Source organism: Nicotiana attenuata, unplaced genomic scaffold, assembly GCF_001879085.1.
Source record: "Nicotiana attenuata strain UT unplaced genomic scaffold, NIATTr2, whole genome shotgun sequence".
NCBI classification, from domain to species: Eukaryota; Viridiplantae; Streptophyta; class Magnoliopsida; order Solanales; family Solanaceae; genus Nicotiana; species Nicotiana attenuata.
In genome coordinates this window covers 29,008-38,023 of record NW_017673165.1, presented here as the reverse complement: position 1 = coordinate 38,023, position 9,016 = coordinate 29,008, and the positions used below count along the sequence as shown (strand labels likewise).

General features: G+C 39.6%; 1 long non-coding RNA gene across 1 annotated transcript; it reads left to right on the top strand.

Annotated features, from left to right (window-relative positions):
* Positions 1 to 4,655: 4,655 nt before the first annotated feature.
* On the top strand, positions 4,656 to 6,552 carry LOC109215607. Its single transcript, XR_002066377.1, has 5 exons — positions 4,656 to 4,850; positions 5,287 to 5,397; positions 5,815 to 5,937; positions 6,021 to 6,085; positions 6,241 to 6,552. It is a non-coding gene; the product is annotated as an uncharacterized LOC109215607 (long non-coding RNA).
* The last annotated feature ends 2,464 nt before the right edge of the window (positions 6,553 to 9,016 follow it).

Here is a 9,016-nt window from a genome sequence, read left to right as displayed (position 1 = left end):
GCGGAGAGTTTGGGGAGCTTAGCATATCTACCAACAGCAAAGAGGCCATTAGAATTGGATGTTCAGGCCTTACCCAACCAGTTTGTTAGACTGGATATTTCTGAGTCGAGTCGAGTTTTGGCTTGTGTGGTCTCCTAGTCTTCTCTTTATGATCTTAGCAGGGAGCGTCAATATGATGACCCCCATCTGCTTGTCCTTAAGGACACGGTTCATCACGGTGATGCTAAGTAAGTCACTATTGGAGATGATGGTGCATTGAGGATTATGGGCAGGCTATGTATGCCCAATGTAGATGGATTGCGTGAGTTGATTCTCTAGGAGGCTCATAGTTCGCGGTACTCCGTTCATTCGGGTGCTGCGAAGATGTATCAGGGCTTGAGGCACATTATTGGTGGAGGAGAATGAAGAAGGATATAGTGGAACATGTAGCTCGATGTTTAAATTGACAACACGTGAAGTATGAGCATCAGCGGCCGGGTGGGTTGCTTCAGAATTTAGAGATTCCCGAGTAGAAATGGGAGTGTATCACTTTAGATGTTGTTATTGGGCTTCCATGGACTCAGCGAATGTTTGATATAGTTTAGGTGATTGGAGACAGGCTGACCAAGTCATCTCGTTTCATTCCTATGATGACTACTTATTCCTTCGAGCAACTGGCTTGAGTTTAAATTTGCGAGATTGTCAGGCTTCATGGCGTGCCGGTATCTATCATCTCTGACCGGGGTACACATTTTACATCACAGTTCTGGAGGGCCGTACAACATGAGTTAGGTACCCGGGTTGAGTTGAGCACATTAGTTCACCCTCGAACGAACGGATAATCCGAGCGCACTATTTAGATGCTAGAGGATATGCTCGTGCATGTGTGATGGAGTTTGGACGTTCTTGGATTAGTTCTTGCCACTTGCGGAGTTTGCCTACAACAACAATTTTGGGTCGAGCATTCAGATGGCACCGTATGAAGCTGTGTATGGTAGGCGGTGTCGGTCCTCAGTTGTTTGGTTTGAGCCGGGTGAGGATAGATTACTGGGTACATACTTGGTTCAGGATGCTTTGGAGAAGGTTAAGTTGATTCAGGATATACTTCGCACAGCGCAGTCCAGACAGAAGAGATATGCGGATTGGAAGGTTCACGATGTGGCATTCATAGTTGGAGAGCGGGTCTTGCTCCGGGTTTCGCCCATGAAGGGCGTTATGAGGTTTTGAAAGAAGGGCAAGCTGAGCCCAAGGTTTATTGGCCCATTCGAGGTGTTGCGGTGAGTTGGGAGGTTCCTTATGAGCTTGCCTTGCCTCCCAGTCTAGAAGGAGTTCATCCAGTATTCCATGTTTCTATGCGCCAGAAGTATCACGGTCATCCGTCTCATGAGTTGGATTTCAGCTCGGTCCAGTTGGACAAGGATTTATCTTATGTTGAGAAGCCGATGGCTATTTTGGACAGGTAGGTACGAAAGTAATTACTTCAGTGAAGGTTCAGTATAGTGACGGTCGAGGAGGCTACTTGGGTGACCGAGCATGATATGTGCAGCCGTTATCCTCATATTTTCACCACTTCAGGTATGTCTCTATGCTCGTTCGAGGACTAACAATTATTTTTAGAGAGGGAGGATGTAACGGTCCGTTCGGTCGTTTTGAGTGTATTAGCCCTGATACCCTATTTACTGCTTTCCCCGTATCTTTTTCTGCTTATGTGACTTTCGGTGAGGTTTTGTTTTCTGTTTTAGAGTGTTTAGGGACATTTAGTCCCTAAAATGAAAGTTTAAGTCTTAGGATTTTGACTGTAGTTGGAACTGTGTGAAGACGACTCCAGAATGGAGTTTCCTCAGTTCTGTTAGCTCCGTTGGGTGATTTTGGACTTAGGAGCGTATCCGAATTGTGAATTGGAGGTCTATAGATGATTTAGGCTGGAAATAGCGAAAGTTGAAGTTTTGGAGATTTTTGCTGGAAGTGGACGTTTTGATATCGCGTTCGGATTACGATTTTGGAAGTTGGAGTAGGTCCGTAATGTTGAATATGACTTGTGTGCAAAATTTGAGGACAATCAGACGTTGTTTGATAGGTCTCGGTATCGGTCCTAGAAGTTTGAAGTTTGAAGCTTGAAGTTTCAAAGTTCATTAAGTTTGGATTGGAGGGTGATTTGTGTTTTTGTTTTTGTTTCATGTGTTTTGGGGGCTCGACTAAGTTCGTATGGTATTTTCGGACTTGTAGGTATGTTTGGTTGAGGTCCCGGGGGCCTCGGGTTGATTTCGGGCGGTTAAAGGATCATTTTGGACTTGGGAAAAATTGTAGATTTTCTGATGTCTCCAATTCTGATTTCATTCTTCGCGTTCGCAGGGGAGTCCTGCGTTTGCGAAGAGGAGCTGGAGGCAGGTGGAGAATTTTTCTTTGCGTACACGAAGTGGGGGCCGTGTTCGCGAAGGTTTGTTTATCAGTGCATCGCGAACGGGCGAAGGGCATCGCATTCGCGTAGGGGAAATAGAGCAGCTGGGACCCCAAGGTTTTGTTCTATGCGCTCGCGTAGTTGAGATCACGTTCGCAAAGCAGTAGGCAGTGGAACCTACAAGTTTGTGGGAGGTCAGTCGCATTGGCGAAGGAGAGTTCTTGGTCAGTGCTTAATTGTTCAACACGAACGCGAGGGTGTGGCCGTCTTCGCGAAGAAGGAAGTACCTCGCCAGTCTATAACATTTAAAAAATGAGGGTTTAGCCATTTTCATCAAATATTGAGATAGAGAGCTCGGATTTGGACGAGATGTTGAAGGATCTTCAGAGATATCGATTGGGTAATGATTCTACACTTGTTTTTGGTTATATCCCACTAATCTATCATTAATTCCATCCTTTAATTTCGGATTTGGGTAGAAAATTTTTTGAAAAATGGGAGAAGTTCTTCAACTATGTTTTTGAGTTTTGATTGGGATATTGACATCGGATTTGGATAATTTTGGTACGAGTGAACTCGTGAGTGAATGGGCATACATATTTTGTGACTTTTACCCAATTCTAAGACGTGGGCCTGGGTCGACATTTTGGGGAGATTTTCTATTTTCTTGCTTAAGCCTTGATTTTATTAACTACATTAGTTTCTTATAGTTATATTTATTGTATGTACTTGCTTTTGGCTAGATTTGGGCCATTCGGAGTCAGATAATCATGGAAAAGGCATTGTTACCAGTTGATTGAGCTTGATTCGTGGTAAGTGACTTGCCTAACCTTGTGTGGGGAAACCCCCCTTAGGATTTGGTACTGTTGTGATATGTGAGCGCCATGTGTGTGAGGTAACGAGTGCATACACGGGCTGTTTGTTGTAAAATTCAATTTTTACTGTAATAACCTGTTTCATCTTAATTGAGTTATACTAGCTAGCATGTGTAGTTATCCTGTTTAGCCTAGTATCGCATGTCTACGTGTCTTAAACGCTTATCTTAACTCCGTGCAGCATGTTTAGTGGTTTTTCCTGCTTTTTCCTTGAGGTGTACTTGGTCTAAACTGTAGGATTTTCTTGTTGTAACTGTTATTTCCATTGTTCTGAGTTGCGTATTTACTTTGGGACTACGGGATGATATTCCGTGAGATCCCCCTGCATATTTACTTTTGGACTACGGGACGGTTCCCGGTAGATCCCCTGCATATTTACTTTGGGACTACGGGACGGTATCCTAGGAGATCCCCCCGTATATTTACTTTGGGACTATGAGACTGTATCCCGGTAGATCCCCCTCCATATTTACTTTTGGTACAACGAGATGGTATCTCGGGAGATCCCCTGCTGTATTATTCGTGTTTACTGTACTGTTATTCTTCTGTGATTTCCTTTTTGTTAAATTTCTGTCTCTTATTTCACTTTGATATTTTTACTCTGCCTTATTTATTATATATATATCAGTAGGGCCCTGACCCGATCTCGTCACTACTCGACCGATGTTAGGCTTGGCACTTACTGAGTACCGTTGTGGTGTACTAATGCTACTCTTCTTCACATTTTTCGTGTGCAGATCCAAGTACCCCCTACCAGTCTCGCTATTAGTTGCATACCTGCTGCTGCTCCGGAGACTTTAAGGTATATTTGCCCGCATCCGCAGACCTCGGAGTCCCCCTCCATCCCTTTTATGTTGTTCCTCCTTTATTTCTTCTAGTTATTGATGTATAGAAACAGTTAGACAAATTCTTAGAAGCTTGTGACTTATGATGTTCCGGGTTTTGGGAAATCATGTGTATATTCAAGAGTTGGTTATTGTACATGCCGAGCGGCAATATGTTAGTTATATAAATATATGTGGCAGTTAGTTGTTAAGTTTATGTTTTCATTTTTATTATTCCGCAAATGTTAGGCTTACCTAGTCGTAGAGACTAGGTGTCGTCACGACATCTCACTGAGGGAGGACACTAGAACAAGTATGAGCTACAACGATATTTAGTTAGTGACCTTTATAATAAAGTCGGAAAAAAAATATATTATTGACTTTTGTTAGAAAATGTTACAAAAATACAGACATTTAATTAAAAATGACGAAAAATTGTGACATTTGATTTAAATGTCACATAATTAGTAATAAAATGACATTTAGTTAGTGACATTTATAATAGATGTCAACAAATTACTACTTTTTCTTTCTTGGTAAAAAGAAAATTATTACTTACTAATTCCAAAAAGAGAGAAAAATATTTTTTGAAAAACTTCCCCTCAAAATTTCCCTCTGAAAAAACCCTACTCCCTGCGATATCCCTCAGAAGTCATAACAATAACATTCAAGTTCATTTTTCCCTCCTCAATTTCTCTATCTCATCCAAATCCCTCCACCCCAACCGTGAACCTCAAACACCTTCAGGAAAAGCAGTATGAATTATAACCTAGAGTACTGTCTTCTTGCCTAATTCTCTCTTTCTATTTCTGTAACTGATATTGACACATTGGAAATCACCTTTTTTCTTTCTTTCTTGGTTAGATTCGAATTGTTCCCTCCTCTGTATTTTGATTTCATGGAGGAATTGAATCATGTTAAGAAGTATTCTAAGTTTATAATTTCGACGCATAATCTATGTTGTGATTTTATTGTGTGAGTGTAATGTTGTGGTTATTTAATATGGATCTGCAAAATAGAAGTTGTGGGGTGTTATTGTACAATATACTGATGTGAATATCACTTTCACAGATTATGCCCTACGAGTGTTTGACAAAATTATTGAGAGAGCATTTTAAATTATTTGACCTTCCGTATTGTTTATTCATTTTCTAATATGAACTAAATTGATGAGGTTTCCTGAATTCATATCCGATTCAATGATGTGCAGGCCACCAACAAAGGTTTCTTCTAATCTAAGGTTGCACAACTCATATGCTGCTCTATTAAGAAGGAAAGATAACAATGCTTATTGTCTGTTGTTGCCTTCCACACCTCCATTGTGAGTATCACTGCGCTTTATCTGTGAGAAATTTTAAGCTTAGTAACTTGTTCAATGAGAAGATTATGTTTCCTTCAATGTTATTGGGAATCAAGAAATCATACTTCTTCTCTGTTCTTTGTGTCCTGTATATGTGTGTGTCTGTTTGAGTTTGTATCTCGTTTTCTTTTTCCTTTTTCTCTTTCTATTTTATATTTTTTAGACTAAAAATATTCAATGCTAAAAAATATTTTTTGGTCAAGTGAATTTTGATTTTGTGTTTGATAAAATATTAAGTTAAGTTATTAGATTTCCATCTTTCTTTATAATAAGTCATTGTCCAGATTGTCTAATTATAGGGCGCTATTACTTTGATAATTGTTTCTATCCTTATGGTAATTGTGCAATCAACAGCTAAACATGTGTACATTTTACCAGGTTGAAATGTACTGACAGCTATGCTAGTTGATTAGCTGAAAAATAAGGTTGTACACATGTGATTGGCCTGTGTTCGTGCGATATGGAGTCATAGTGAGAAGGTCTAGTGCGTGGCATCTTATGGTAAGGTCCTTATAGATTTTGACAACAAACACCTTATTTCTTTCTTAAAGTTATTTTTTCTACTCATAAGGATTTTTTATTAGTTGATGGAAGATAACTCCTGGAATAGTTCAGTTGGTTGCTCTACTGCATAAAGATGATGCTACTGGTAAAAGAAGTTGCACTATAACTTCATATTTTTAAATCATTCTTGCATGTAGATTATGATATATTCTTTTAACTTTCAACTACTTGCTAATTTATAACCTATTTAACAAAAATATAGATTGTCTACCTCAAACAACCTTCTTGTCTCAATTCAAGGGAAATAGCAGAATTGGAGAGGAAGCTGCTAAAGGGAAGTGGCAGAAAGAGTGGAATTTGAGGGGAAGCTGCTAAAGGGAAGCAACGGAAAGAGTGGAAGAAAGAGTTGTGGAAGTGAAGAAGTCTCTTGTTGCTGAACTAGTTGCATTTTACATGAATCGAGACTAATAGTTTGTTCCAAGCATTATTCAATTATAAAGACGTACAATTATGCACAACTTCATTCTTGGAATTAGTTATAAAGATCTTTTATATACAAATAGTTTATTTCGCTTCACATTCTCTATGTTGAATGACATTTGTAAGTATATAAATTTGATATTTGATGGTTATGATTTCTATATTTCTAGTAAATGTCCTTTCAATAGTAAGTGCAAACGTCGATGAGTAATTTTGACATTAATAAGATGTACTGCATAAGTGTCACTAAACTAAAAAATTCCCGACACTTCTAAATGTCGTAAATAAAATAAATTAGAAACCAATATTCTTTTACCGGCATTATATGAAATGTCACAAATTATATTGTGACATTTTCATAAAAGTCAATAAATAAATGTCGTAAATCTCTTACCACCATTAGTAAAAATGTCGGAAAGTGTCTTTGTGACATTTATGTGACTTAATACGATATTTATGAAATGTCGTCGTAGCTCATATTTCTTGTAGTGGGATTTGGATCGTGACACAGCTTTATGGCCCTTTTTTTTCTGATGTCCAAAAGCCCTGACGGAGCCTCCACCAGCTCATCATATCATGGGTACTCCGGCACTCCTCGGAATAGCATATATTGTGTGAGTAAGTTGTCGAAGAAGAACCTCTTAATTTGCCGCCCAAATCTCGTGCGGGCCATCTCACCGAGTATAATCTCACCCATATTAATGGGTGGTCATCAAAAAGAATATGACACACACTTTTGCTCGAGTGCAGTCACTGCTGTGCTCCACTGGCATGAGTCTGGCTTGCATGAAATTCTGCCACACTTTGGCAATCTTGTTGAAATCAGAGCGATAAGGTGAATGTCGCCTTGCTTCATGGTCCACTTAGAATTTGAATCCATGCCACAAAGAATGTGATATATCAATATGTATTTTGGGCTTCTGACAAATTTCTGGAGCCTCCTCGGGTCAGCATTCTCAACCCTCAAATATGCACATAAAGACTCTCTCTCCATTGGCGCGTTCTTCCCCCGTACACGTGCAGTGCTCCATCATGCATCCCAATTGGCATAAAGTTCCCGAACAATGCTCAGATTTGCATGCCCGAGGCATTGTAGGAACTTGTTCATATTTAGTGTGCGTAGCCGGCCAAGTACCTCCGGGAAGTTTCTTTCTAAAGTCTTGGTATTAATTCCCATCTCGGAGATGTATCGTCCATATGGCACGAAGTCCCTGTGCCATGAAATAGCCGCATCATTGACAAAATCCAAGCGAGGCCTCGGTCTCAATGGTGCCTGCTGTAATCCTTCGGCAACCTTAGCTTGCCGCGATGATCCTTCTCCTTGCTTTCGCTTTTTGGGCGCGGGGAAAGTGGTGGAGGAATTTCCAATGCCCTTGCCTTTGATAGAACTATCATGAGCCATAATATCCTACAAGACAAATAATCATGAATGTGAGAACTCATCAAGAATTATGCCTAAGGTTGTGAATTCACACAATAGCTCAAAGGGCACTAATCAATGCTACACATATAAGTGATTGCTCATGGCTTAGTGAATTCACCTTAAGGCAAGCAAGAGGCATATGTTACTCACCTTTCCACAACTACTACACTACACTAAATTAGCTAAATTCTACAACATACATTATATAAGATAGATGGTGTATAAACGTGTTTGCATCGAAACCAAGCTCCTTAGCATGTAAAATCACCCCCACATACCCCACACTTAGCCCAAATTCATACACAAATATACTCGGTAACTCAGACTTCACCGGTATACCAAAATCTTCATTCAAACATTTGAATAAACACCTTGTGGGCATAAAGTGTAAGCATTCTAGTTTAACAATGGTGGAACATGGTGGACCTCCCAAATTTCAACAAACTAGAGGGAATTCTAGTTTACTACTCCGTATACATAATAACCAAACAATTTTCGACCAATGTGGACCACCCACCATAAAATTCATCAAGAAACTATATAGGGAACATTAAGGATTAGGGCACTCGGGAGATGGGATGTACATTATTATCTACCAATTAGAATACAAAAGAAGAAGAAAAAGAAGAACACACCTGTAGAATTTAAGATGAGAGTAATGGAAACTTGAGAAAATTTTGAGAGAGAAGAAGAAGATGTCGCGGCAGAAGCAGTAGAGAGAGAGAGAGAAGCATTTTTTTTGTTGTTTTTCTGATTTTCGAATTGGGGTGTTTTCAGTTTATTTCGGTTAAGGTTTAAATTGATTTGGGCATGGGTATGGATAATCAATGGGTTATAAGGGTAGTGTATATAGGTATATACGTTGGGTTAAGTGGGTTTGGGTTGGATAATAAACAAAAACGAAAAAAAAATTATATACTTACCTGGACACCCCCGACCCAGCGCTCAGCGCTATGCCTGGCGCTGGAGGATTTTTTTATACTGCTTTCAGCGCGCCAGGTAGCGCTAGGCGCTGGCCTGGGTGCAGTTTTCGAGATTTTTTTTTACATCATGATCCCCCGAGCCTTTTATATACCCAATTTACATGTCCCACATCATTCTACCTATAATTTCTAAGCCTACAAATAAAATACAAACTTTATTCTACTCTAACTAAAAACATTAAGAAGTTAA